The sequence below is a fragment of the Amphiprion ocellaris genome, chromosome 14 (assembly GCF_022539595.1).
Source record: "Amphiprion ocellaris isolate individual 3 ecotype Okinawa chromosome 14, ASM2253959v1, whole genome shotgun sequence".
NCBI lineage: Eukaryota > Metazoa > Chordata > Actinopteri > Pomacentridae > Amphiprion > Amphiprion ocellaris.
In genome coordinates, this window is record NC_072779.1 from 27,478,326 (window position 1) to 27,500,724 (window position 22,399).

General features: G+C 39.9%; 1 protein-coding gene across 11 annotated transcripts in view; it reads right to left on the reverse strand.

The window, feature by feature from the left end:
• Window positions 1-22,399, reverse strand: part of cblb (Cbl proto-oncogene B, E3 ubiquitin protein ligase) — a 135,297-nt gene that overhangs the window by 106,066 nt on the left and 6,832 nt on the right. Inside the window, exon 1 of one of the 11 annotated variants that reach the window (XM_055017237.1) lies at window positions 2,772-2,859. The exons of the other annotated variants lie outside the window; for them this stretch is intronic. The gene's annotated coding sequence lies outside the window, so the exon portion shown is untranslated. Of the gene's footprint in view, window positions 1-2,771; window positions 2,860-22,399 lie in introns of those variants that run through there. 11 annotated transcript variants of the gene reach the window in all.

Consider the following 22,399-nt stretch of genomic DNA (forward strand, 5'->3'; position numbering starts at 1 on the left):
TGCGTGATTCATGGTGGCCCCAGTGGCTCTCTGGGGGCCCCGGTGGCTCTCTGGGGGGGTGCTGCCCTGTGGCTCCTGCGGCCCTGGGGGGAAGGGTGCCCCGTTGGCTTGGCCCTGCCTTGCCGTGATAGCTGTTCTGGGCTTCAGGGTCCTTCACACTTGTATGTTTGATCAGGTCTTGCCAGCTCCTGTCGAGTCCCATTGACAGCGAATGATGGGACCCACCAGAATGTGCTGAGACTCTCTCCAGAGTCTCTATACTAAACTCATTCACTTTTTCACTAGTATCCTCTTCCGGCCTATTCTATTCTATACTGTCAGGACATCCACAATTATGGTGTTCAATACTGTTTATTTATTTATTGAATCTCTTTTTTGTTGTTGTTTTTTTTCTGTTTTATTGATGGGCAGTTAGTAGTTGGGAATAACACACTACCTCACATTCGTTAATTGTAATAGCACCGCCTGTTAGTTTCTATCCCTGTTCATCCTGTTTCGTCCTGTCCAGTCTTTGTTTCCCCTGCACATCACTGAGGTGTAGCACTGCCCTCCCTGGCTCATAATAGGAAATTCTAATAAAGAATGTTAGCTTAGCTTTCAGGGAGAGCTGGTGATGGTCACACATGCACTAAATATTAAAATATTTGGCTGCAAGACTAAAATATGCATCAATCTCATATAATGTTGACACCCCTTTTCTGGAGTTAAACAATGAGAATAAATGCAGACGAAAAAAAAAACTTTCTGCCCAACAAGCTCAATCTCATCTTCCTTCACTGTTTACCAGTGCCTGACTTCACTCAGTGCTTCCTGTGCTTCCTCTTCAGGGCTGCAAACAGACTTTAGGTTCATTACCGCCATCTACTGGGCTGGAGGTTTCATCAGAGTTACCGGTGTGCCAGAAATGAGGTAACTGAGGGGGTGCAATTAATTGCGTTATTATTTTTAATGCGTTATTTTCGCTGTAATTAATCGAAATTAACGCGTTAAAGTCCCAGCCCTAATGTGGACAGAAGAACAGCACTCAGAGAGCACAGTACTCCGCCAAGGCTGTTCATTCCTCTATATGGCATTGTCAGAAATGCAGTATATTTTTGCAGAAATGCAGCATTGTTTTTATTACTTATTGATGATCAGAAATCACTAGAGATCAACCGATATGGGTTTTTCAGGACCGATACCGATTATTAGTAGTTAGAGGAGGCCGATAACCGATATTTGGAGCCGATATTCATTTGCAATAAAAGTGTAAAAATTAGCGTGAAAAAAATTGAATAATGCAAACACTGAACTTTGTTTAAATGCCTAAAGCATGTTTATTTAATCAAACAAACAGAAAATAATAGCTCCAGAAGTGCATGGATTTCCTAGACTCAGAAGCATCTCTTATAAAGTTGAATAAAAGCTTAAATAAATACCTCCCTGAAATTTTTCCACAGTAAATAAAGTAAAATTTAAATATAACTATAATGACTTATCTTTGCTTTAACCCTTAGGAATCTGGGGGGACAATTTGACTGAGGTCCATTTTTGACCTGTACCTTTATATTTCACCTTAAAAATTGTTGATCTTGCTTTGCTTGGTGTCCTTTTTTCAGCACAACCTCACCTGTATGATTCTACAATTATTTATACATTTTTGATATAATGTATGAACACACTTGACCTAAAATTGCTGAAAAAATACAAAGTCTGAGTATGAAAAAAGTTAGATTTTTTTTACTGTGGACACCATAAACATGTGTAAAGAATCCTTTTCAGAACTTAGAATGCAAATATAAATTGTTTATGTCATAAAATAATGTGCAAATTCAGCAGTCAACACAGTTATATAGCACTATTTGCACTAAAATGCAGGAAATTTTTAGGCACTTTGTCACAACTATTTACAAAATCATCAGGAGTCACAATAAAATTTTACATAAATGAATTTGTACCACTCCAAAAAAACTTTTTCTGTCCACCACAGTCTCTACAATGGCAAAAACAATAGGAAAGGGGCTTTATGGCTCAGTGGGTAGAGTGGCCGTCTTGTAACTGGAGGGTTGCAGTTTGATCCTGGCCTGGAGAGCCTGGAGAAATCTCCCCTGACTAAATAAAATGATAGAAAGTTCCAAATCCGCACTTTGGCCATCTCTCCTCCGTGTATTTCTTAAATATTCCACTCTCTTACTAGTAACACAGAGACGCTCTGACTGGGATCATGCCTGTGCAGACGCTCTCATCCCCCAGCCGCTGCAACTGTTGAGCGTCTTTGTCCCAGGTGCTTCCAGCAGGGAGTCTCAGAGCTGTTTGTTTTTCACACGTCACTCCCTAAGAGTTGCAAAAGTCTCCCTGATGTTTCTGATTGTTTTTGTGTCGGCTACAGAAGGCTTCAAAGAATCTCCCGTTTAGCCGTTCACCATACAATGACGCACGAAATGCGCTCGTCTAAAGTTCGCTCAAAAGTACAGCGTTTATTATTGATCATAACTCTGGTTTTACTTGGTCGATCAACACTATTCAAAAACTGGTAGAAAGTTCAAAATCCGCACTTTTGACACACGTTTAAAGGGAGACTCGTCGACGCTTCATCTTCCTGCTTCGTTCGATTACGCAGAGGATTAAGTAATTCACAGACATGTCGGGAGGTAATAGGAGTTAGCAGAGCTGCCGCTAATGTTTACTCCGCTCTTACGTTATTCTGCTGCTCACTGTAACGTTAGTAGTAGTTGTGAGATCTAGAGCACTGGGATGTGTATTACAATTTTGGAAGAGTTTTCTGCATTTACCTTCGACACGTGTTTTCTCTCTGGAGCTTCTCACACAAGAAAACGTTCCCTCTCTGCTGTGTGTGTGTGTGTGTGTGTGTGTGTGTGTGTGTGTGTGTGTGTGTGTGTGTGTGTGAGGACAGCTACTGCTTCAGAGGCTCTGCCACTGAAGCTTAACCAATCAGAGCGCGGGGTGGATAGTGCTGGAGACAGAAAGCAGGGAGAGAGACGCGGCTGCATCTGAGCCGAAATAACTCAGGTTTAAATTGATTTCTTCATATCGGCCCGTCGGATTAAAAAAAGGCCGATGCCAATATACGTCAAATATCCAAATATCGGCACCGATAATCGGCCCGACCGATAATCGGTCGATCTCTAGAAATCACGGCATTATAGAATGTGGCCATTTTATATAGATGTACCCACAAACAAAATGATCTTGCGCTGAGCAGAGGCACGTCTTATGCATGTGTACATTATGTACGGACACCGAATCGTGTGACCTAAACATGTAGCGAGTGGCGGGAATTGATGGGACTCGGAAACACCACCACAATTTATTCAATTGTTCCTAGTATCATTTCCAATAAGTTGATTTGAGGTAGGATTGCAATCAGGTGATCATCAGCATGCAGGTGACGTAGTGCTCACTTGTTGTCATAGTTACAGTGACGCCATGACGCTATCTCGCAATGATACCGAAATCCTTAACAAATTTGTGTATCCAGACTATAAGCCACATCACTGCCATAATCTAATGAGGTGGTCCTCGTGTCATTTCTGACCTTCCCTGAAAATTTCATTCAAACCCGTTATTCCGTTTTTGAATAATGTGCACAGACAGACAAATTACTCCACCGTGTTCCTTGGCAGAGTAATTAACAGAAATGTCTGAAAAGGGATTGAAAGACAGAATGCTGTCACTTTATTGGAATGATGAACTCAGCAATGTTCCATATCCCATGTCTGAAAGGGCCTTTACTTCGACTGACAGAAAAAACTGAATGTCAATACTTTATTACTGCAATGTGGTCTGCTGCAGAGTTTGATCAGTCGGAGTGCTGTTTGGGTGAAATTATTTAAGATATAGTACACACTGTGTATGTTCTCGCCTTCACAATCCATACACAGCTTCTAGATGTGTTGTACACAATACAGACCTGATCAAAATCTTAAGACCAGTTGAAAAATAGCTAGAATTTACCTTTTGCACATTTGGATCTTAATGAGGTTTTAAGTAGAGCTACAATATGCAAAAGCAAGAAGGGGGAGTGAGACAAAAAGCACTTTGAAAAAGTAATCTATTGAAAACAAGTAAACTGAAATAGACTGTTTATCAGCTGATCAAAAGTTTAAGACCATCGCTCAAAAAATTACAAAAAGCTCTCCAAACCAGAACAAAAAATGTTCTCAGTAGGACTCATTAATGAGTAGCTCCACCGTTCTAGTTAATCACTTCAAAAATTCGTTTGGGCATGCTTGATGCGAGTGTTTCCAGGAGGCTGGTGGGAACATTGCTCCAAGTGGTTAAGATGGCTTCACGAAGGGCATCAACTGTCTGGAACTAATGGCCATTTTTATAAACTTCCCTTGCCATCCATCCCCAAATGTTCTCTATAGGATTTAAATCAGGGGAACATGCGGGATGGTCCAAAAGAGTGATGTTATTCTTCCTGAAGCCTGAAGAAGTCCTTCGTCAAGCGAGCATTGTGAACTGCAGCGTTGTCCTGTTGAAAAACCCAGCTGTTACCACACAGACGAGGGCCCTCAGTCATGAGGGATGCCTGCTGCAACATCTGCACGTAACCAGCTGCCATTTGACGACCTGCACCACCTGAAGCTCCAGTGTTCCACTGAATGAAAAAGCACCCCAGATCATGATGGACCCCCCTCCACTGTGCCGGTAGAAAACATCTCAGGTGGGATCTCCTTGTCATGCCAGTAACGTTGGAAGCCATCTGGACTGTCAAGGTTAAATTTTTTTTCTCATCAGAGAATAAAACTTTTTTCCACCTTTCAATGTCCCATGTTTGATGCTCCCTGGCAAAGTCTAAACGGGCAGTTTTGTGGCGTTGTGGGAGACGAGGTCTTTGAATTCATTTTTTGTTTTTGAAACCCTTTTCCCGCAGATGCCATCTGATGGTTATTGCGCTGCAGTCGGCACCAGTAAGGGCCTTAATTTGGGTCGAGGACCGCCCTGTGTCTTGACGGACAGCCAATCAGATCCTCCGGCTCAGCGCAGGTGTAATTTTTTTGGGTCTACCACTTGACTTTTTTGTTCCATAATGCACAGATCTTTCAAAAAATTTAGAATGACTGTCTTACTGCGTCCAACCTCAGCAGCAATGGCACGCTGCGAGAGGCCTTGCTTATGCAGCTCGACGATCCGACCACGTTCAAGAAGAGAAAGCTTCTTAGCTTTAGCCATCAGGAGGGCATGACCGTGTGAATGCCTGACAGAAAATGAGAATTTTGAGCAGATTTGGGCTTTTATAGCCTGTGGTCTTAAACTTTTGATCAGCTGATAAACAGCCTGTTTCAGTTTACTTGTTGTTTTCAATAAATTACTTTTTCAAAGTGCTTTTTGTCTCACTCTCCCTTCTTGCTTTTGCATATTGTAGCTCTACTTAAAACCTCATTAAGATCCAAATGTGCAAAAGGTAAATTCTAGCTATTTTTCAACTGGTCTTAAGATTTTGATCAGGTCTGTATTGCTGATAGTAATATGACTCAGTGACTGTGACTGAGAAGCAAAATCTGTTTTGGAGAAATGCTGAAAACAATTCTGCAAATGTCCACAAAAATTAAATGCATTCACTTCGAACAACATTGATCAAGATATCAGATGATTATCTGATATCATTGTTTTGAATGTATCGTATTGCAGGGTGGTGACTGGCATTAAATAAAGAAGAGAACAGCAGGTTAACGTGAGAATCACTGTTCTCCGCCTTGGTGATAATAACACTCCAGTCTGTTTGCATGCGTACGTGCATGCGTGCGTGCGTGCATGCGTGCGTATTTGTACAACTACTTTTGTGAGGACCAGTTTGAGCTTCAAACCATCAGAGTGAGGGCATTTTGGGAAAGTGAGGAAACTCTAGCCCAGCCCATAGTTTCTCACACCCCTGCAAGGTTTTTTTTGTTATTTTTAGCACTTGTGATGGTTAAGGATAAACGGCTGAAAAATACATAATGCTAAATGACTGTCTCACAAAGATAGACAAACAGACGTGTCTGTGTATGCATGTGTGCCTGCATCGACAAAGCCAAGCCTGTCTCAGTAATTTCATGCTCCTCCAGTCACCATTAAGCCTCCAATCTACCGAGGACCTGCCAAAAAACTCTCCATTGGGATGCAGAGGGAAACACTGCAGATGCTTACATAATGATTTGAACTCAATTTTAGCTTTGTTGTGGAAAAGAGCTTAGCTCGAAAACACCTCAAACTTGGGCTGGCCGATAAATCGATTTTATCGATTAATTCGACTATGTACTTAATGTCGATTTGTTTTAATGAAAATCGATTTTCTCATCAACATCCGCCACCAGCGCCTGCCTGCTGGGCTCCCGTAGTTCAGAGTGCGCGCCCCCCTCCCCCCCGCGCTTGATGCACAAACAACATGGCGGCGAGTGGCGCAGATCTAAAGGCGCGTGTCAACTAGATGCGATTTTCCCACACAGCAATGCACCGCATCTGAAAATCGCATGGACGGCGGGCAGTCACTAGCGGACCACAACATTGTCACATGACTGCGCTGAGCAACAGCAGGCCGCTACATGGTCATGTGACCGAGCTTTCAGTTGGACAGTCTAGCAGACAAGTCGGATAAACACAGCGGCTCGGCCATAAATTTTCCATTTTATTTCAAAAAACACGTCAGCGAAAAGTATTTCTGAAAGCATTTGAGGTGAGAAATAAGCTGTGCAGCAGCTGAATCTGTCCTCGTTTTAGGTCACCAACGCCTAGTTTAGAAGTTTGAGGACAGTTTCACGATGCGTGGAATCTCCGCACGCCGCATCCAATTTGCATAAAGTAGAAGTCAGTCTACTCTATGCAAATGAGCTCCAGCCCTCTCCAGGTAAACACACTGGATCGCAGCTGGAAACGCACCGCGACCGGACCTGCATGCTACATGCGGCACATTTCCAGCTGCGATCCGGTGTGTTTACCTGTAGCGGGCTGCAGCTCATTTGCATAGAGTAGACTGGACTCCAGCATGCGGAGATTAGTTAGGGGGTTTAAAAAAAATCGGATAAATCGTGAATCAGGATTTTTTGTGAAAAAATCTGAGACTTTTTTTTTTTAGGCCATATCGCCCAGCCCTACCTCAAACAAATGGAGATGATTCTAAACTATTAGATGCACAATGCAATATGTTTGGCATCAAAATTTTCTGTTCGCTTATTGCATCATGAAACTGCACTTCTCAGTGACAATGTGATTGATATATTTTTCTATCAGTGCAGACTGTATGATCAGGCCCGCAACAATTACATTTTCCATGGTTTGGATTGGGTAATTCTGTCTCAAATCATGAGGGGCTTTATGCTCAACCATCTCTGATGGTGCTTGAAACTTTTCAATATCAAATATTTTCCAAGATGACAATTGTGTTTTGTTTTTTTTAATGCCCGTCGACCCACCTTTAGCATATGTTTTTGCACATTGAAATTTGAGGCTGTGTTTGAATGACAATATCTCAGGAACTATTAATTATTAAAGGTAATTTCTCACCATGCCATTGAATAAGAATGGAACTTCGTCTGTTGTTGTGGCAACTTTCTCTATCATATACAGTCTTGAACAGAAGTTTACAAACAGCTGAACAGACCATATAAATCATTTCAGTCTTGAGCTTCTGATGACTCCTATAACTCTGAATTTTCCATTTGATACACTCATTAGATTCAGCCACAAAACACTACAGCGGGAAAATCCGAGGCGCTCAGCAGGTCTGCAATGAATTAGAACCTGCTGGAACACAGGTGTCAGTGTCTACAGTCAAGCATGTTTTACATCACCATGGGCTGAGAGGCTACCATGCAAGCAGGAAGCCCTTCTTCTAAAAGTGAGACCTTATGACTCAAATGACGTTTGCCACATGGACAAAGAAAAGGCCTTGGTCAGATGAAACAAAAATGTAGCTTTTTGGCCACAATGACCAGAATTATGTTTGGGGGCGAAAGGTTGAGGTTCTTAATTCCAAGAAAACCATACCAATCAACAAGCATGGTGGTGGTAGCATTATGCACTGGCAGTGTTTTGGTGGGTGCTTTACCCAAATTAAAAGAAACAATTAAAAAGGAGGATTACCTTCACATTCTTCTGGAAAATCTAAAATCATTCACCAGAAGGTTGGATCTTGGGCATAGTTGAGCATTCCAACAATACAATGAGTCCAAACACACATTAAAAGTGGTGGAGAAATGGTTAAATCTGGTTAGACCCTAGGTTTAAGACTGGTCTCCTCAGAGTCCTGAGTTAAACTCCAACAATCAATCACAGTCTGTGGACTGTGCTAAAGAAAAAATTATTTGTAAGAAAGCCAACAAATTTAGGTTAACTCTACCAGTTCTGTCAAGAGGAGTCAAACATAAACCAGAGGCTTGTGGACAGCTACCAAAAACCCCTACTGGGGTGAAAAAAGCCAGGGGACATTTAACCAAATATTAGCATTGCTCTATGTATACTTTATAGTATAGTACATCATTTTCAGAAGAACTACATGTATTTTAATTCTATGAAAGAATTAAAATACATGATTATTGGGGGTTTTTTGTGACAAAGATGCATGGGTTTTAATGATTACATCATTGAAAATTCAGAGGTATTAGGGTCACTCGAAACTCAAGACTGCCATGACTGTGGTTCTCTGGAATCCCAGAGCTTTAGCAATGGCTTTCTAACCCTTTCCAGGCTGAAAAATGTTATTGAATCTCTAGAACATGACATCATGTGCTGCTTTTTGAGACCCTTTAGCTACTTCGCAAAGCTTGGCAGTAGTCATACATGGGTGTGGCTGGTGAAATTGAACTAATTGCCAAATTAATTTGATAAATTGGTAGCTAAGGGGGCAACTACATTTTTACATAGGGCAACGTGTGCTGGACAGCATTTTTCTTTCAAAAAATATAGTCATCATCTAAAAACTACATTTTGTGTTTTCTTGGGTGATCTTTGTCTTACCTTAAAATTAGATTGATGATCTGAAATGTGTACGTGTCACAAATATGCAAAAATAGAAGATTTCTGTAGGAGGGCAAATACAATTTTACGGCATCGTATGTAGGGTCCTTGAAAGATGAAATTGACATGAGATTCTCCATTGACACAATAGATTTTCTGTTATGTCAAGCAACTGTGGAAAAACGGTAATCTAAGAATTTCTCTTTCTTAGATGTTGTAGAGAAATCTAAAAACCTACTGACATACTTCTTATGTCAGGTAAGTGCAGAGAAAGGGTGGTCAGCTTTGAACCAAGTCAAGGTATCCACTGACTCGTATGCTTAATTTTCCTTTCAATGGTTTGCAGAGACTGTGTTGCATGATGGTGTATTCACCATTATCGAGAAATTCATTAAGATACTGCTGCATCTGAAAGCAGACAAAATTAAAAACGAAATCACAAATTAAAACAATTGTCACAATATGATGCTCATGACAGAGCTGGGGATCTACAAGAGCAGTTTTAACAGAAGATTTTTACCAGAGATCTTATCAAGCGGAATGTATTAAAATATAGGGGACAGAGGACAGAGAAAGAATAGAGCATGTCATGGATGTCATTCAAATATCCCTGAACTTTGAAGAAAGCGATGAAATGCAATCTATGGGAAGAACAGGACAAGCTAAGACCTGTAGTCAAGCCTACAAGTAGTATCTCAAAGTGTATTAATTCCCCATAGATGAAGCATTGAAGGGAGGGACCCCAACCCGCACTTTGAAAAGTCAATTTTAAGGCCCAGATTTGACAGATTATTAGTAGTGCTCTGCTATGTTTTACCCAAAAAGTATGAAATCAAATTTAAACTGCAACATCGTTCAAATACTAGGTCGGGTCAGACGGAGCAGACGGGGGTCCAGGTCCTCTTCAGGAGGAAGAGTCCAGGTTCCCAGCAAGCGGCTGGGTCAGATGGAGCAGACAAGGGGTCTGGGTCCTTTTCAGGGGGAGGGGTCCAGGTTCCCGGCAAGTGGCCAGGTGAGGCAGAATTGGGTATAACCGGACAGTGCAGTCAACAGATAGCTAAGCTGGAGTGATGAGCTGGTTTTTATGAAGTTGTTGATGAGGCAGGTTGCTGATCCACAGCTGTCCAGAATTCCTGGAGATTTGATTGCTTAGTTTGTTACAGCCACAGGAGAGCGGAGCAGACAGGAGAGTGCAGAGTGGTGAGGGGAGAGAAAGGGAGCACAGAAAGAGGGAAAAAAGAGGGAGAGCAAAAGAATGAGGGGAAGAGGGAGGTAAAAGGAGGTCAGGTGGGGGCAGATGCAGAGACCAGGCAGAGGGCCCTGACAAAAGGGCTAACATAGATATTGATTGCATGGTGAACTTTCCCCACTGCAAGATCAATAAAGTTCATCTTATCTTATATTTTAAATTCCCAAATAAAGCTATTCGGTATCAGCAAAGTGAGACCATGCATATGAACTGTTGGAGGACAACAGATGTAACCCACAGAGAAGATACACTGTAAACTCCACACAGAAGAGCCAAGGCCAGCAGGATTGAGACGATGGCATCATATTATCTGTGATATACAGTCATGGAAAAAATTATTGACCACCCTTGTTTTCTTCAATTTCTTGTTCATTTTCATGTCTGGTACAGCTAAAGGTACATTTGTTTGGACAAATACAATGATAACAAAAACCGCTCATAAGAGTTTGAGCTGATATCTCGCCATTTTCCATGGTTTTCTTGATAATAACCACAATCACTTAAGTTCTTACGTCAATAGGTATGACATTGTACTGTCAAAAACTGTGCTTTTAGGTATCCCATCTTTTCTTTTCTGTCTGTTTTAGTCACATGATACGCATAGGAGTTAGTATTCGATTTGCATAACCATTGTTTTGATGACTGCAGCCATGCATCTTGGCATGCTCTCCACCAGCTTCTGACATTGTTCTGCTGTCACAGCAGTCCATTCCTGTCGCACATATTCAAACAAATTTGCTTTGTTTTTGGGCTTGTGGTTCTCTATTTTGTGTTTTATGATTTTCTACAGGTTTTCAATTGGATTTAGATCTGGTGATTGAGCAGCCCAAGGCATGGTTCGACTGTTCTGGTTCTCCATCCAGGCTTTAACTGACCTTGCCCTCTGGCAAGGGGCATTGTCTTGTTGGAAAATCAAGTCATTGGGGGCAGGAAAGAGTTTTCCAGCTGATGGAAGAAGACTGTGTTCAAGAGTAGCCCTGTACATGATCTGGTTAATTCACCCTTCACACAATTGCAGTTGCCCTGTTACACTCATACTGAAACAACCCCAGATCGACACTGATCCGCCCCCATGTTTTACTGTAAGGGCAAGACAGTCTGGTTTGTAGGCTTCTCCAGGCTTCCTCCTAAACAGTATGTTGGCTGGAGTGGGCATGAACTGAAAATTGGATTCATCACTGAAGAAAACCTTCGCCCAATCTTCAACAGTCCAATCCTTGTGATCCCCAGCAAAGAGTAACCAGGCTTTCTTCTGCTTTTCGTTGATGAAGGGCTTCTTCCGTGCCCTGTGTGACTTCAGACCAGCGTCAAGAAGTCACTTTCGAACTGTCCTTACTGAACAAGTCACATTTCTCGACAGTGCCCACTCATTTTTACGGCCCCTGCAGGTTTGAAGACAATTCCCAACATAGGAATGGATGAGTGCACAGTCATCTCGTGGGGTAGAAAGGTGTTTCTTGCCGTGACCAGCCAGCAATTTGTAGTACCATGTTTGGCTTGTTTTTTCTTGGTGTAATGAACAGCTGTCTTGGAGATCTTCAGTTTTGTTGCTACCCATCTCTCACTCATGTCAATTTCCAGCAGTGTCAAGGTGGCTGCCTTTGTGACTTCACATAATTCTTTTGTTTTAGGCATTGTGTGAGAGCTCACATCTTCTGAGTTGTGCTACGGTTTGAATGTAAGCAGAAAACCACTCTAGGCCTTTGCATGTGCAGTGCTGCGTATGACATGAAATGGCTTCTTATATACCCTGGGAATACAATTAAGCTTAAGCATGTCCAAAATGACATGAAGTATGATGTAATCAGCTGCATTTTTCCATCATGTTCATTGTATTTTTCAGGTAATATATCTTTAGTGGTACCAGCCATTAAAATGAACAAGAAATTGAAGAAAACAAGGGTGGTCTAATAATTTTTTCCATGACTATATATATGTCGGTCTTACTCTGATGCTCACTTTATCTGTGAGTGAGTGAAAGATTATAGGTTACAGCTGTTTAAATAAATGTCATGAGTGAGTTTGTGAAACATCTGGTTTTTAAGTTTATCAAGTTATGGAGGAAATACTATTTCATGGCCAGTCCTTACAATGTGTTTGAGCAGATTCAATCATCTTTAGTCAGAGTGCAGTGAGTAAGCTGACAACTAGCCTACTCACTCGCTCACTCACTCGCTCAATTGAGCTGGGCTTAGGCCTTTAAAGTGTTCCATGGTAAAGTGTGATATCATCACTTCAAAGCAAAACTGCTCTCTGTGATGTACGAATATGTGAGGATATGAACAAGATTCTTCTTTAGAGCATATACTCCACATTAAACATCTTACAGATTATGCTCCAGACAAAAAATAACATTTACATTAAAATGAAACTCCACAAAGGTCGATTATCAGCTGTCAGCAAGAGGTAAACTTGTTGCAATAATTGGAAATAAATTTCTGTTGTTTCCATGTTTTTGTAAAAAATCTGACCATTTGGTTACCTCTGTCTCAACCTGTGAGGCATCATTCGCCACACAGAGACAGCTGACAGGTGAAAGTAATGACTGATCAATGGACATCTCACCCCAACTGGTCGAGACAGACGGCCTGTTTTTTTCTTTGAATGGTTGCCAAAGAGCTTGTTCAAAGGAAATCATTGGGAAACATTGGATTAGTTGGGTTTCTCTCTTCAGTCTAAGGTCTTCACCTGACTATGAGAAGTGACACTATATAAATAAAACTAAATTAAACTAAAAGTTATATGCAGTGTCGAACACAGCAGTAAACTCTTCGTATATTAAGAGGCTATGGAGCTAAAACTGAGACAGTAGAAGTTGTTATTGAAACAAAAGAATTTGTCATTGAAAAAATAATGAACTTGTCATTGAAAATAATATTTGTCATAAAAAATAAAAAACTTTGAGTGTAAAAAAATAATTTGCCTCTGAAAGCACAGACATGAAGAAAAATTCAGAAAATTCTAATTTCACTTTCAATGACATTCTTTTTTTTTCAATGACAATTTTTATTTTCAATGAAATATTTTTTTCAATGACAAATTTTATTTTCAATTTTTCTTTTTCAATGACAAATTTTACTTTCAATGACAAATTCTTTTTTTCAAAGACAACCTATACTGTCTGTTCTAGCTTCAAAAAAGCCCTACAAGATCTGTGCATGTAGCGAGCTCAACTAGCCATCACGCAGATGCTAGAACTAAAATACCACATAACATTATTTACTGTCTCATCATCATAAAATGTCTTTTTCATTCATTTGGACAGTAAAGACTTGCCTGGCAGTTTTGTCTTGCAACATCATATTGGTAACAATTTGCAAAAGCCTTCTCATAAAAATACTCAAATGCTTGCAGTGACGAAGTATGCATATGGAAGCATGAAACCTCTGCTGAGTCTGCGTTGCCTCAACTTGTATTCGAGAAGGGTTTAAAAGAAAGCATCCATTTTAAATAATTTCTGCTAATTTCAAAAAAGATAAAATGGTTGACTAAGCTGCAGTAAAATATATTGCTCCCTTTTCTTTTTCTTCATTGTTTAAGTCATCAGCATTACTGTTTCAATTCAAAATAAGTTAAGGGGATGTCAGGACATGGATTGTGGAGGGAGAGAGATCAAACTAATTGTTAATCTGTTTTCATGAGAGCAGTAATTAAAAAATGACCAATTGATACATCTTTTGGTAAAGGCAAGGAGCTTTCTAGAGCCAAGGCAGAGCTAATTTACAACTGTATGATTTACAGCTCAGCCTCAGCAAATTACATTTTGTGCAGTAAACGGATCCCTCGCAGCAGTGAGTTCTGAAGGCCACAGAGCTTATGTTTGGAATTGTCATTTTTTGCTGTGGTTGCAGACCTGTCTCCTGAGAAAAGCTCATTTCAAAAAACATGAACTGGCTGAGTAAAGAATTATATCACCGTTTTGACCACTACATCGTATCCTAAAAGTTCGTTCTCCCCAGAAAAACAAAGCTCAAAGACTGAATATGCAATATAATCAATTTATTCAACAAGATAAGCACTCAGAGAGCGCAGTACTTCGCCAAGGCTGCTCAGCTGACAGGTGGTCGACGGATGAAATCTTTAATACAAAATGACCTTATGCTGAGCACAGGCATGTGTTATGCATGTGCACGTTATGTATTTATACAGAATCACATTTAAATTACTCTTATAAAGGTCTGTTGATCACTTCATCACTTTTGGCAAGCCTTTGTTTTGCTAGTGTTAAAATCACCGTTACATTCCAGGCTTTTCTTTTGAAGGCTTTTTTTTTTTTTTTTTTTTTTTTAATTTTACATATTTTATTTTGCAACAAATAAGAACCTCAAACAAACTGGGTTGCTACTGTTGTAAGGATATACATTTTACAAATTTTACAACTGCGTTATATAGTGTGTCCATTTCTCCCATCTCTTCTCAAATTTGTCCATTGTCAGTCTTAAATAATGAGTCATCTTTTCCATCACATAGATTTCGTCCATAATTTCTCTCCATTGTGTCACAGTTTAAATGGCACTTTTCATCCAGTTCCTTGTTATGGTTTTCTTGCAGACCAACAAAATCACTCTGTAGAGGTAGATATCCTCCACACGTACCTCCTCTTTAGATGGTAGACCCAAGTACATAGTCCGTGGCTCGTTTGATATCTTGTAGCCAAAGATTTCCTCGATTACCTTTGCACTATTCCCCCAAAAAGGTCTGACATTTGCACAGGTCCGAAATACATGAGAATGATTGGCATCCATATTACCACATAGTCTCCAGCATGGTTGTAAAATTTTAAGCTGCTTACTTTTGATGTGTGGTGTTATAAAATACCTAATTATGTTTTTCCAGCCATATTCCCTCCATTGTCTGGAGCTGGTTGAAGCATGTTGTAAAAGGCAAATAGAATGCCAATCTTCCTCTGACACTTTAAATTGTAATTCAATTTCCCACTTCTGTTTTACATACAGTGAGTTTGTCCTATTACAGTTATGTAGACATTTATATAGTCTGGATACAATTTTTGATGGCAGTTTTCTGTATGCCCATCTCACCATTTCAACTAGTTCACTGCCCTCTTGTGATAAATGAACCCTGATATCGGCATTAAAAAAGCGTCTTAATTGGAAGTACCTAAACAGGTCTGAGTTATCCAAGTTAAATTCAATTTTTACTTTCTCGAAAGATTTAAACACCGTCCCTTCAGTTAAAGTACATACAGCTGTGATTCCCTTATCCACCCATCTTAGAAAGGTATTATCAAGCTGACCACTTGTGAATTTAGGGGAATGCGAGGGCCATACCAGCAACTTACAGTCTCCTTCCAACTTGAATTTATTCACTATGTCCCACCAAATCTTAAGGGTTGTTTCTATTATAGGGTTCACTTCTTTAGGTCGTGAACTAGCTTTGTCTCCAAGTCTTGATTGGGGTTGGCATGTATCAAAGTTAAGTTCAATATGCTTCCATTTGGAATAGTATTCTGTTGCGCACCAGTTAATAACATATTTCAACTGAGCAGCTAAGAAATATTCCTTTAAATTTGGGAGATAGAGACTTCCTTTCTTTTTCTCAGGCTGAAGCATTTTAAAACTTACTCTTGGTTTTGCTCCTTTCCAAATAAACCTACTCACTTGTTTATCCCATTTAGCAAACTGAGTGTCTGGTATATGAACTGGTAAAGAGTTGAATAAATACATCAACCGGGGAACAACATTCATTTTTATCACCTCTATTCTTGAGCTGAAATCTAAAACTAAATGTGTCCATTTTGTCAAGTCTTTTTGAATTTCTATATTTATTTTACCATAGTTAACTTTATATAATGTGCTTAATTCTTTAGTCAGATTAACCCCTAAATATTTTGTTTGTTCACAATCCCATGCAAGTTTATATTTTCATCTAATTAATTCGGCTGGTCTATAGTTAATGCAGAGTATTTGAGTTTTTGTGATATTTAATTTATATCCAGATAATTTTCCAAAATCTTTTAAAATTTTTTAAAGTTTAGGGAATGACTGATCAGGGTTTTGGAGGTATACTATAATTTCATCTGCAAAGAGGCCTATCCTTTGTTCTTCTTTGGTGACTGTTACTACTTTCAGCTCAATCGTTTGTCTTATGTGCTGGGCCAAAGGCTCTATAAACAAGGCAAAGAGGGCGGAGCTTAAACAGCAGCCCTGCCTACTTCCTCTGAAGAGCTCAAAACTATCAGTCAAGTCACCATTTATTTTGATTCTTGCCTCTGGCTTGTAATACAAGGCTTTTATGCACTGAATTAAAGTTTCATTAAATCCCATTCTCTTCAAAACTGCAAAGAGATAGGTCCAGTAGACCCGATCAAAAGCCTTTTCGGCATCTAGGCTTACTAAAGCTGTTGCAATGTTTTGTTTTTTGGCTTCATGAATTACGTGTAAAGTCCGTCGTATGTTGTCCTGTGTTTGACGTCCCTTTATAAATCCTGTCTGGTCCTCGTCTATTAAATCCGGAAGAAGAAGCTCTAGTCTTCTTGCGATTATGGAGGTGAACAATTTATAATCAACATTTAGGATGGATATTGGACGATATGACCCACAATACTCCTTATTTTTCCCTTCTTTTAGTATAACAGAAATAACAGCCTCCTTCCAAGAAGGAGGGCTTTTTGCCTGTTTAAGTGTCCAGTTGAATGAATCTAACAGCAGGGGAGTTAACTCTTCTTAAAAAACCTTATACCACTCATTGGGATAACCATCGCTCCCTGGACTTTTATTACTTTTTAATCTACTAATTCCCTTATCAAGTTCTTCTTTAGTTATCGGTTTAGATAGCATCTCGTTCTGTGTAGTCCCTATAGAGGGGAGGTCCAATTTAGCCAGATAATCCTCCGTTTGCTTTTCGTCTACTTGTGCTGACTGCTCATACAAGGTTTTATAATAAGACTGGAAGATATCTTTAATTGTTCCGAGTTCAAAGTTTAATTCTCTGGTAGATAGATCCCTAATTATGTTAATTGAATTTCTCATTTGTTGAGATCTTAGACACCTTGCCAATAATTTAGTTGCTTTTGGGCCTGCTTCATAAAAGGTCTGTTTTGTAAACCTTAATTTCCTTTCGATCTCTTCAGTAGCCAAATCTGTCAGTTGATTTCTTATTTCTTTTATACTTCCCGTCAAGGCTTCACTTTTGTCTAGGTGTTGTTTTTTCTCTAGTTCCTTCAGTTGGTCTTCTAATTTAGCCTGTTTAATTTTTTTAGTTTTTTTAATATGGGCAGTTCTTGATATCAAATTTCCTCGCATTACTGCTTTAATAGTGTCCCAAATAATTATTGGCTCTATTTCGTCATCTTTGTTATTGGCAATGCAATCTTGAATTTCTTATTTTATTTCTTTGACATTCTTTTCACTATTAAGAATACCGACGTTCATTCTCCACAATGATCTCTTGTTTGGGTTATCTAAGTGAATGGTTAGATGTATACCATTGTGATCAGAAATATCAGCTATTCCTATGCTGCAGTCTATGACCCGATGCCTGTCATTATTGTTCATCAGAAAAAAGTCAATCCGGGAATGAACCTTATGAGCTGCTGAATAGTGAGTATAGTCTTTCTCTAGATGGTGAAGATCTCTCCACACATCACATAGACTTGCCTCTTTTATTAACCTTTTCATATCTTTTGATTTATTGTTTTTATTTATGTTTGTACTAGTTGTGTCCTTGGAATGATTTAAAACTGTGTTCCAATCACCCCCACAAATTAAAATTCCCTCACTTTTAGTAATAATCTTGTCAAATAATAATTGAAAGAATTTCCGGTCGCTCTCTGGCGGAGAGTAAACATTAATTAAAGTGACAATAGTATTGTCAATCCTTCGTTTAACAATCACATATCTACCTTCTTTATCACAATCTTCCTCCATCACTTCAAAATTAACAGAATTAGAGACTAGGGTGATTACTTCTCTTCTCCTGGTATTTTTGTGCGAGCAGGAGAATGAATTTATATAGCCGAGCTTTTTAAATTTCTCATGCTCTTCTTTTGGCAAATGAGTTCCTTGAATAAATGCCACCTGTGCTTTACACCTTTTTAATTTTGCTATCAGCCTGCTTCTCTTTATTGCATTGTCAAGATCATTCAGATTTATTGACACAATGTTCAGTTTATCCATACCACTCATAACGAATGTATATCATGACAGTAGACCCCACTAACAAACTTGGAACAGATACTTGAAAACAACAGAAATGGAACAATACCTGACTCCCACTCGGGGGGGGGGGGGGGGGGGGGGGGGGCGCCCTATAACAGATTTAGAAGGCTTAGAAGATGCCTCCATCCCTAATGTCCAACGTTACTCTTCCTTCTTCTGGTGCCACCCCTCCGTATCGATAAATTGAGGAAGCCATATGAGCGAGAATACCAATGATGGAAATGTCTGTTGTTAGAATCACATTTCGTCGGGTCTTTGAAACTCCTTCAGCCTCTCTTTTGCTCTTAGCGCCGTAGATGACACGTGTTCTCTCGAGGGCTGCTCTTCCTGCTGCTGCCATCCCAGCAACGTCTGCAGCCGCATCTCCGCGTCGTCTTCGGTACTCGCTGCTGGCATCTCCACTTCGACTCCCCGTTTACGGAACTCGAGCCCAGCTTCGTGCGCGGTTCTGTACAAGCAAGATCCTTCTTCCCAGTGAATTTGGATGCTTGCGTAGGGCGTTTGAAAGTGTATGCCTCTCTCCTTCAGCGCTTTTTAAATCTTTTGGTACTGTTTATGCTTTTGGACAACCTCCGTCGCGTAGTCGCGGTCAAAATAGATGGTTTTGCCGCTTAACTGGATCGGACCTTTTTTCCAAGCTTCTTTGAGGATCATCTCTTTAGTTGTAAACTCCTGGAAGTTGACTGTGATCGGTCTCGGCGGTGTACCTGTATCGGGCTGCTTGGCTGTGGGGATCCGGTGGGCACGCTGCACATGAAGATCCAAATCAGCTGGTAAGTTCTACTCACGGCAAAGAAAATCTGCAATGTATTGCACCATAGATTTCGGGTTTTCTCGTTCGGCCACTCCAAAAATCCTTATACTGTTTCTTCGGGATCTAAATTCCAGAGCAATGAGTTTGTTTTGTATTCCCCTCTGTCGCTTCAAACACTTGGTCAGCGCTTGAGTCAGTTCCAATGCCATGTCTTCAACATGCCCGACCCGGGCCTCCGCCTCAACCATTCTATCTGTGAGGCCTCTCATGTCCTCAGCCATGTTATCCAATTTGCCACTCAGCTCTTGCTGCAGGGAGATGTCCCTTCTCACGTTGTTATTGTCCTGTTTCATCTCGGTTTTGAGAGACTCGATAGCTGCTGCGAGCAGGTCGTTTGCGGTTGCAGTGGCTATGCTAGGATTAGCATTAGCCTGTTCCACTGCGATGCTGGCTTTCGACGGCGAGGCGTTCTTATTCTGTGTTTTAAATATTTTTGAGTCTTCTATGCTTCCTTTCTTTCTTTTTTTTTTTTTAAACCAACAACTGCTTCTTTACTATCAAAAAAAAATTATCCAAAATTGAGTTTTTGGTGGCTAATCTGTCAAAACTTGGGAGAGTTGGCACGAGCTTGTCCTATCCCCTATGCCACATGACACCGGAAGTCCCTTGAAAGCATATTTTTAATGCTACAGGCTTTTATTTTGCCACCATTCCAGCTGCATAAGAAGTGTTTATCTAAGAAGCAGTTTCTTGACATGACGAAGGCACTGCCGGAAAGTCCGAAAATTCACGTGAAGATGAAAGAAAACGGTTCCACGCTGTTGCTGTCTAGCAAAGGATGTGTATAAACACATGCTTGTAGGTGCTTGTAAAAGCACCTAGCTGCAATGGGGACAAGCTCTTACGCTGTTTCCTGAAGAAAGGAGTGAAGGACAGAAAGGTGAATTTGTGTTCAGTCTTTCAGGCATAGAATATACGAGGTTCTTGACTGTGGATGGTTCCCCCACTCACATGGTTTCATGGCGGTTGGTGGTGGGTTGGTAAAGATGTGAATGTTCAGATTCCCCAACAGCTCTCGAATAGGTTGAGGTCAGGGGAGTTTGGTAGCCGCTCTTCCTTCACAGAAAGCCAGGTAGATGCTCAGGACACCACTGCTGATTCATATGGGCAGTGTGAGCAGGGGCACCATCATTATCAGCATAAATACCAATTCTGAACAGACATTCAGAATTGACGTTCAGTCACAGACCCCGATTTTTTTGTTCTAGCAAAACTGGAAGTAGTACCTTTTCTAAAATGTTGTTGGTATAATATTGTGCATTAACAGTGGTAACCTAATGCACAATGTGCAGCTCTGAGAGACCTAAAGCCGACATAGCCCCCCCAAACCATACTATGGGCACTGGATTTTACTTGCTCAGAAGATGGAACTTGTTCACCATCATCTGTACAGATACAGTCGTTTTGGCTGTTAGGTGTAGGAAATAAGCGAGAGGGCATTCATCAGAGAAAATCCAGGTCTCCCGGTCTTTTGGCATCAGAGTTATCGACTTCATTGCAAAAGCAAGTCTCTTCTCCTCTTACAGTTTGGTGAGTTGTGGGGTACATTGCCTCTTGTAAGCTTTCAGCCCTGATTTTTCTGTTAAATAATGATGCACAGAGCTCTTAGAAACACCTTCTCCAAGATTTTTCAGCCTCTGACAGAGTCGCCAGCATGACTCGTGTCTTTTACCCTTGGCCTTTGTCATCACTACCTGACTGACCAGGTGTGACCCATTTTGGTGACAATCACACATGTTGTTCAGTGAGGAGAACTAACTTTTGGGACACTGCCAACAAGCAGGACAGATTGACTAAAATGTTACTCATTCTAGGTAAGGAAGTTTCACTAAATAAAACCCATTACACACTGATCCAGCTTTACTAATATAGGAAGCAGGAATTCACTCACTGCCAAAGTGCTTTGTGCCAAATATTTAATTTCCCCAATGCCTGACTACCTTCAATTTGACCGATTTTTTTTAAAGTTTTGAATATTGATTGGGTTAACCATGTGTAAAATCTGGTTCAGAGGTTACATTACATTTTTGAGATAAAAATTCTTTAAAGGGGTGGGTCATGTTGATTTTTGTGCAGCTTTCTTCAAGACAATTTGTGAAGCAATGATTGAAGTGCCACAACTTGAGAAAAAGTGAAGCCAATGTATCATTTTTCATAAAATTATTTGAAGGACTATCAGTTGGAAAACCATGATTTTTCTTTAAATGTAACAATATTACAACACTCTCCCACTATAGGAGTGGTTTCACCCATCATACCTGCTTAATGATTGTCCTAATATTGGCCATAAATGCAATAAATGTAATTTTAACATTTTCTTTCTCATAAAGTATGTCTTTGACTTGCACCATACTCTGCATTTTTAAAGCTCCTATCACGGGTAAAAATAAAAAATACAAATAAAAAATGATAATAATCTGCCTCATAGGGTGAAAAATAAAGGTTTTACAGTTGGTGGAATAAACTGAAATATGTCAAGCCTTTTTTGTTCAATAATGATTATGATTTATAGCTCATGGAAGTCAGAAATCTAACATCTGAAATTATTATATTTCGAAAGATCAATCAAAAAGGGTTTAGAACACAGAAATGTCCAATTTCTTAAAACTATGTTCATTTACATAATCAATACTTGGCTGGGGTTTCTTTACTACAAATTACTGCATCAATGCATAGTGACATGGAGGTGATCAGCCTGTGGTCCTGCTGAGATATGACTGAAGCCCAGGTTGCTTTGATAGGAGCCATCAGCTCATCTGTAATTTTGGTTCAGATGTTTCTCATCCTCCTCTTGACATTAAGACGTCTGTGCTTGGTGGTTCTTGATACACATTTTCCTTCCAGTCCATTTTTCATTAGGCTTCGATACAGCAATCTGCAAATGACCAGTCTTTTCAGCAATGATCCTTGTGGAGGGTGTTGATGACCGTCTTCTGTACAACATTCAAGTTGGCAATACTTCCTATTATGTATATTATGTAATGTAATTTTCAATTCACTGAGGCAGACCAAGAGATACACTGTATACACTTTATAATAATGAATAATTTACTAAATTAAAAATTAATTATTTTAAATTGTTTTTCAAAACTTTTTGAGCTGTGGAATTTAAAATAGAAATTAAAATAGAAAAGTGTTTGTAATGTAATAATTTTAGAGTATATAAAATTTCCCCTTTCTTACATAACTTAACAAAACATTTAGCTTCATCATGATGCC